Source organism: Mytilus galloprovincialis, chromosome 4, assembly GCF_965363235.1.
Source record: "Mytilus galloprovincialis chromosome 4, xbMytGall1.hap1.1, whole genome shotgun sequence".
Lineage (NCBI taxonomy): Eukaryota > Metazoa > Mollusca > Bivalvia > Mytilida > Mytilidae > Mytilus > Mytilus galloprovincialis.
Window position 1 is genome coordinate 28194299 of NC_134841.1, and position 8559 is coordinate 28202857.

Sequence of the window (8559 nt, forward strand, 5' to 3'; positions counted from 1 at the left end):
ATCCATGTGATGTATTCTTTTCATGGAGAATGAATGTTGCACCTTATTTTATTTGTTATCGTTTTTTTTTTGTGTGTATCATTGACGTATAAGACAACCTGAATCTTCTTTATTCAAATTTAAAACATACGAGATGGCAATTATGACACAAAATAACTAAATTAAACTTACAGCAGAAGAAAGATAATGAACATCGCTTTTATAGTCTTCTAAATATCGAAGACGCGTGGTCTTTTTAAAAATGATGTAAATTAATAAAGGAAACAACAAACAAAATAGTTCGAATATTTATATTGGAAAAAGTAACGGTGTGTAAATCATAACAATTATTTTATTTCAATGAAAATCAAACTGTTGAATTTTTTCCGCTGCGAGCAAATTTTTAATTTTGGTCGCATTTTGAAAATCAATAAATCTTGTATTCTTGTTGGAAGCTGCACTGTGTAGTTTATACCCGTCTTTTTCAATGCCACACAAATCCAACACAAACAAAAAAAAATGGTAGGTTCAAGAAATAATTGATGCAAACTATACTTTATTGTAGTTTTAACATGGGTAGGCATTATATTCGTGATTATTTTCAGGCGCGGATCCAGAGGGGGGGTTCCGGGGGTTGGAACACCCCCTTTGTTTGGCCGATCAATGCATTTGAATGGGAGCATATAGCTGGAACCCCCCCCCCCCTTTTACTCTGGGTTGGGAACCCCCCTTTTTAAAATGGCTGGATCCGCCCCTGATTTTTGCCCGAGCGATATCGAAAAACTATTATAAAAAGTGTCCTAGTTCAGTGAAAATGTACGTCATACTTATTTCCTAAACAAATAAATAAACAAACATTAATTAACATACTACACTACCAAAGGTCAGAGACTCCTTACTTGTATGATTTTGTAAAAAAATGCATCTTTTTAAAACAGTCGAAAACAAAATTGTCTGTCCAAGCCCAAAAAAGATGAACAGTGCATTATAGAAACATAGAAGCTGGTTGCAAAAGTTGACGACAAGATCTATTTTATAACTTGAGTATGGCCTAATACTATTTACCTGAAATAAATATATTTATAGCAATTCCCTTGATACGAAAGATCTACATGTTGCCTTGGGCTTTTTTTTTCTTTTTCTTTTTTGCTCTTTGGTTGGGTTTTTGTCTCAATGACAATTCAATTTTCATTCTTATCATAGATATAACTGCATGTTAAAATAAGAATATGAAGTGTGATAGACAATCAGACACATTCTTTCCAGGGACCAACAGGCGTTACCAAGCTATAGGTCCCCGTATGGCCTTCGACCATTAGCAAAATACACACTTTATAGAATGAAAGCTCCAAGAGGTCTTGGGATGAAAACAACAAACATAAAAGATGAGCGAGAAAAAAAATAGGGATACCGGATGGAAATTGGAAAATGGTCCGCAACATTAATTTAGTCAACTCACTTAGTTGAAATTAAAGACCTGGCGAATTTTAGCCTTTTGCAATGGATGTGATGTATGTTTAAAAAAAATCATGGTTTGTTTGGACATTTTTATAAATCAAGTCTTGTTTTTAAATTATTTGCAAGTAAGTTTTAAGTCATGAACAAATAATCACTCACAGACAGACGTCAAATCCATCAACAAAAGAAAAAAATTAATAGACGACCGACAACGCACAGAATATCATGTATGTGTTCCGGACCATATGAGTATTTGGACCATACGCATATATCATGACCATAAGGGTATACTAATATGGTCCAAATACTCATAAGGTCCGGAACATATTTTATTTGCGATCACAAATGCACGAAGACGTCCATTTCTATGTAAATTGGGTCGATTTTTTTTTTATATAGATAAGATGAATGCGTTTCTGTTGCCAAGTGTTTTTCACAAGTATAGTACCAGTATAGCAGAACGGTTTAAGTTTCCTATATACACCAAACGATACATTTTGCCAATACAATAACGTAAATGCATGCAAATTTCACAAGGTTTAACCCAAATAGCTTTCTTACTATCCAATAACTTTCAACTACGAAAAAGACAGGGCAGAAGTATATTTTGTCTTTATGTTTCGTATTTGCACAACTTTTGAAAGTGGATTATGCATTCGTTCTAAAATAAAATTAGACCAGATAAAAGTTAAAAGATTACATAACTCGACAATCACAATTGTTAAATCCTAAAAAGATAATCAATCAATACATGCATTCAGTAAGTCATTCTTTTTTCCGAAAGAACATGGCTTTGCGATATCTTATTATGAAAATTGATTGTCGAAACATAACAAAATTAATTAATAATTAATCAATATAAATCAAAACACAAATTCCGGATTAGTATTTCGAATTATTTTATATAGGCGTTGAGAACCTTTGGTGACCCCACGAATTAAATGTTTATATTAAGGACGTCGTGAGCAATGGGCGTTATAGACGAACGTTCACCTAATCTGTCCCAGTCAATGGGATATTAAAGTGCGCCGATCAATGTCCATAGCCACACTGTTATGAATTAGATACTATTACATTCACTCTGTGGTTAAAGTTTTTAAAATTTTGATAATTTTCTTATACTATTTTGGATTTGAACCAAACTTGGACAGAAGCTTGTTTATGATCATAAGATAGTATCAAGAAGTAAATTTTGTAAAAATAAAATTCAATTTTTTCCATATTTTACTTATCAATGGACTCATTTTTTCTGACGCGAAATATTACATTCACTCTGTGGTTAGAGATATGTCTCGCTTTTTAGTAATTTCTATAATGCAAATGTTGAAATTGAAATAACAACACTTTAACAAGTTTTGCGAATATTCAAAGTCAATGAACCATGACTGAAGGTACATGGCTAAATAATCTCCATGGAAATATGATGTGCCAATTCTTATACAAAACTGCATACCAAATACTAATGACTTATTATAAGTAGTTCCCTTTAATCAAACCTACACACAAATTAACATATGTAAACTAAGCAAAATTTCAAAGTCTATAAACCATAACTTAAGGGGCAAGGTCAAATAATCTCAATGGTAAAGAGATGTACCAATGCTTATACAACTACATACAAAATATCATTGACCTACCACCAGTAGTTCCCCAAATACCGACTGAATCACAAACTAATGAAAACATGAAAACTATGCAAATATTTCAAAGTCAATAGACCTTAACGGAGGAATACCTCCTCCGTTAAGGTCTATGGCCAAATAATCTTTATGGTAATGAGATGTGCCAATGTTTATACAGCTGCATACTAAATATCTTTATCTTACTACTAGTGGTTCACCATAAACTAGAGCTTATCACAAATTAATACATTGTTGATGCTGCCCTTGTCGCTGACGCCAGAAACAGCATACCTATGTCTCTGTTTGACTCCTTTAAGCGAGACAATAATTGTAAGGTGTTCATGTCTGTCTTGCTAGTATCATCTGAACTTGACCTCATTTCAATGGTTTACATTATTTGTTATCATTAAGTTTTTCAATTAGCATAAGCACTGGTCAACTTTATTTGGTGTATGAAATAAAAGTAAGGTGTAGATATCTGTGTAGCGGTTTTTATCTGACCTTGACCTCATTGTCATGGATCTTTAAAAATGTTATGTTTATGCACTTTTTTTTCTTTCTTCTTTCCTCCATTATCTGGAGTACCACTACTTTTGTAGTGTAGCATGGATAAGCAACTGATTACTGTAAGCAGCTGTGTGCATGTGCAGGAATAATTTTCAGTGAATACAATCAGTGCACAAACCAGTATAATTTCGCCTATAATCAATTGTCAAGATACTAGTATAAATGATATCAACACTGCTTGGCATACCCCTACCAATTTGAAACACGATGGCAGTTGGTCTTATCCAATAAGAGCTAAGGATGCTATCCCAGCCGGGAACTCAATTAAAACCAGATAATCTTCAGGGTGCAGCTTTATACGACCTCCAGAGAAAAATTGTAACACCCCTCCTCCCCTATTCTTATTTACCCCCCCTAAAAAAACCTGCACGACTGCCATATAGATCATAAAATATTTCCATACACCAAATATAGTTGACCTATTGCATATAGTATTAGAAAAAAAGACCAAAACTCAAAAACTTAACTTTGACCACTGTAACCATGAAAATGAGGTCAAGGTCAGATGACACCTGCCAGCTAGACATGTACACCTTACAATCATTCAATAAACAAAATATAGTAGACCTGTTGCATTCAGTATAAGAAAAAAAGACCAAAACACAAAAACTTAACTATAACCATTGAACCATGAAAATGAAGTCAATTTCAGATGGCACCTGCCAGTTGGACATGTACACCTTACAGTCCATTTGCAAAGAGACATAACTCCTGAACAGTTAAAGTGACGCCTCTTAAATTCAAACTTGATTCTGTTTTGTGGTAATAAGCCTTTTGTTAAAGTGAGGCAAATTAAAGTTAGAGAATGGAAACCAACTTTGGGATGTACGGACAGACAAGGGTAAAACTTAGTACCCCAACAGCTAGGGTGTCCCTTTAGTGTTGTGGGCGAGCAGCATCTGTTAAATTTATTTGAGCTGTTTTTGCCATATATATATAGTATAGAGTGTATGTAAAGTGACAGTTTTGGTCTAACAGATGCATTTGTCAATCCTCTCATGTTGAACCTATTTTGCTATTTACGATTTCTCTTTTTCTATTTTTGTTCACATGATAACAGCCAATGAGCCAAATTCAGTTTAAAATGTTATTAAAGGGCAAAATGTACGATATAAAGAGTCCATTGAAAATGTCTGTTACATTGACTTTTATATTTGTGTATACCTCATTAAAACCATTGAAGTCTTATTTTGACTTTAATTTTACTTTCATCACGAGACCAAAATAACCAAAAGACCTGTTAATATGGGCACTGCAGTTTTCAACAGCTGACAGCTGTATGGTACACGTTTCTTATAAATCCTGTGATAAAATGTATATGAACAGGTTCATAATTTTTCTTCATTTTCTGTATTTCACTAATAAATGGGTTTTTAGCACTTGACATTTCAAATAGCCTGTGGTTAAAATAATTTGGCATATAAATAACTTTGTCAAACCTTCATGGATTTTTTTTTTTGATAATCTGTCCTTTTTAAAATTTTTTGCTTATATCATTTGACTGAATTGGACACTTTTTATTCCAACCTTTTCCTTACAGAATTCGCACATACTTTATTACTTCACACTTAAGCTGTTAGTTGTTATTTTCTGGCAGTGTCCTTGATGACATGCAACATTTCTGTTTTAAAGGCAACAGAACAACAGTATGTTTATAAAGCAGCAGATCTCAAAGGGAATTCAAATAAGTGTATGTTTCCCTTCCAGAGCACTTGAGATCAACCCAAGATTTTAGTGGGGTTCGTGTTGCTTAGTCTTTAGTTTTCCATGTTGTGTCTTGTGTACTATTATTTGTGTTAATCTTTTTCCTTTTTAGCTATGGCCTTGTTGATTTACTTTCAATCTATGAGTTTGATTGTCTCTCTGGTATCTTCAACCATTTTTCACTCCTTAAATCTGAGATTCCTTTAAACCAGAAATCCTTTTATCTATGCTTTTATCTTCATATGTCTACCAGTTTAGCATTGTCAATGATTAAGTATGATGGAAGGAGTGCCAGTTGACGTATACGGTATGGGTATTTATGGCAGTTAATACAGTAAATTCACAAAATTTTGACATTTTTTATTATTGCGAAAATTGCAACTAGATAGGTCTGCAAAAGCAAAACCTTGCATGTGAATTTTGATAAGAGTTATCTGTCCATGACATTTCCTGAAATTAAACTTGCATTTTTGTCCATTGTTTAAAAAATCGCAATAATAAATGTACATAAAAATTTCTGAATTTACAGTACATTAAAGTTGTTGAGTGTTAATTTCAGGCAACATATGTAAATAATAGGCAACAATCTATTGTTTATGTAATTTATTGCTCATCTTAAAATGGTATGTTGGAATTGTATATAAATTCAGTAGAATAAAAATATAGTTTACACAATAAAAGAAACTACAAGGCAAAAATCAAAAGAATCCACTGTAAATTATAATATATCGTGAAAAAAAATCAAGTTTTTAAGTGCAAAAAATCATTCAAAATGTTTCTTTGGGTTTATTTTATCCATTTATTTATTTTTGATATCAAGAACCTTCTAAATTTCATAATTTTACTATAAATTTGTAAAGTAATACAGAAAGGTTAACACAAACAAAACACCGGTTCCAGCAATTTTAAATATATTTGTTCAAAGTTAAAAAGAAGACTATATATCTACATTTTGATTTAACAATTACTTTAAACCTTGAACCATTGCTTACAAGAACTGACACTGGCCAAAAACCCAAAAATACACCTGAACCAAATATATGCTTTTAGGATTAAATTGTTTTCTATATAAATGTGCTGACTTCAATTCATGGTGTATCTTTGCATGGATTTTGTGATTAATCAAAACAACAAATTTGAACACACAGACAATTGTTATTTTCCATTTTTTTCATGTGTAAAATAAAACAAAAATCAAATCGAGAAATTCATTTGGAAGAAAAAACAAATAAAAAATCCTCAAACAAAAGGCTGGTAATTTAAAAAAAAATATTTTTAATTTCAAAACTTGTTTTGAACACGAGAAGAGACATTTTTTTATGGCTGTTCCCATTTTGGAATAACTGATTGCCCACTAATCTTGTGAACAGACCCGAGGTAGATGAAAGCGAGACAGGGAACAAGTTTAACATTATTCAGGGATATTTGGTTTACTTACTTCATTACAACAAACAATTATTTCATTTTAGATTAAGATCACTATCAAACGGGGAAAAACAAAAATGTCTACAATGTGAAAAAGGAAATAATTCAAACAACTATAAACAAAATAATATAATAAATATCTGTATTAGCACTTTAATAAACTCTAACCTACACAAAGCGTAATATGATATCAGTAAAGCCTTATATAAAACTCTATATTTTTGCTCTCATCACAAAAATATTAAAAACTTCCTGCATATAACAACAAACTTTTCTATATTTGTGTGTGGATTAGTAATAAAATTTGCTTATGTACAATGTGTCAATATCAATGGAAAAATACTATGGAGTAATAAAAAAAGCCTTGTACAGGACAATTACATAAGCTTCCATTTACAGACATACAGATTTCTGGACAAATTAGCAGACTATTTATTGTTACTGTCTTATAATAGCAGTTTTTGACAAAAATTATATATAAATTTTCTCTATTTCATAAATTTCATCCATTTACTTCAATGATATATATTTCATACCGGTAAAATATTGTTTCACACCTCAGATGTTTACTTATTAGGAAAGGGCACCTGCTAAAGTTACTGTATTTGTCCAGAAACTGTACAATTTTAATATATACATTCAATAAGCCACAAAGGAAGGGGAGTTTTACTACAGATGCATTCTAAGGTGAATCCCTTAAAGCCTTGATGTCCTATACAAGATTGAGGTAGCGAAGTTTGTATTTCTTAAAATGACAAAAATACTAAATCAGAAAATACAAAATGATTATAATTTAATTAATCTCACAAACGTGTCAAAGCAAAAATAATATGATCCTTGACAACACGACACATCATAATAAAAGACAAAATTGAAAAAACATTTTCAGCATTTTCCTAAAAGAAATTTACTGCTTAAATCTAACTGGCTCCTCTGAACTTTTGATAGTTTCTGTATATAAAATTTCACCTTTTCTATAGGAAATATAACTTAATGTTAGAAACCTAAAATGAGGACTAACCCATATCATTACAAACTAGCAAAGTCAAATATAAATAGAGTGAATTCTCTTTGTAAATCCTCGATTTAATGAGAACTTCGCATCAGTGATTTAGTGTATTTTATTTGAACTTAAACATCTAAACCAATTCTTTCATATTGATTATAAATCCAGGCTTCAAATATTGTGAACAACTTAAAAAAAAATTCATGTACCGGTATAATAATTTTTTTCTCTCCTAAAAATGGCCATGTTATTATTCAATGTAAAGGATCTTTAAAACAGTGAACAACAAAGTCAATGATTTTGTGTCATATATAATGAATGCAGATAAAATGAGTTTCTTTTGGCCTGCATAACAACCATTTAAAAAAATCCAACAAAGGCTAAACACTGTAATATCAAACAAAATGTATCAACAAAAACAATGGAAATAAATCGTCTAAATAAATAACAAAATACTTCTCCCTGTATCATTTTACTTGTCTAGATAAATATGATGATCTTGGGTTTCATAGAACTTTTAATTCTAAATCATAACAATTTTTTAGTTTGAGTAAATAAAGTTTTATGAAACCCAATATAACTTATATTTTTTCACCACCTTGGTCTATGTTATCTCAGATAACTCATTAAGGTTACAATAAAGAAAATACCCACTACAGCAAAATTTACCAGGAAGAGGAAACATAAGCGTTATATTGATCCAATCTAGTAAAACCAGCCAACAGAAAAAAACTTCGGGAATTGCATGATCATCAAATAATCGATGACATAAATGGAAAAAAAAGCTGTTACTTCATC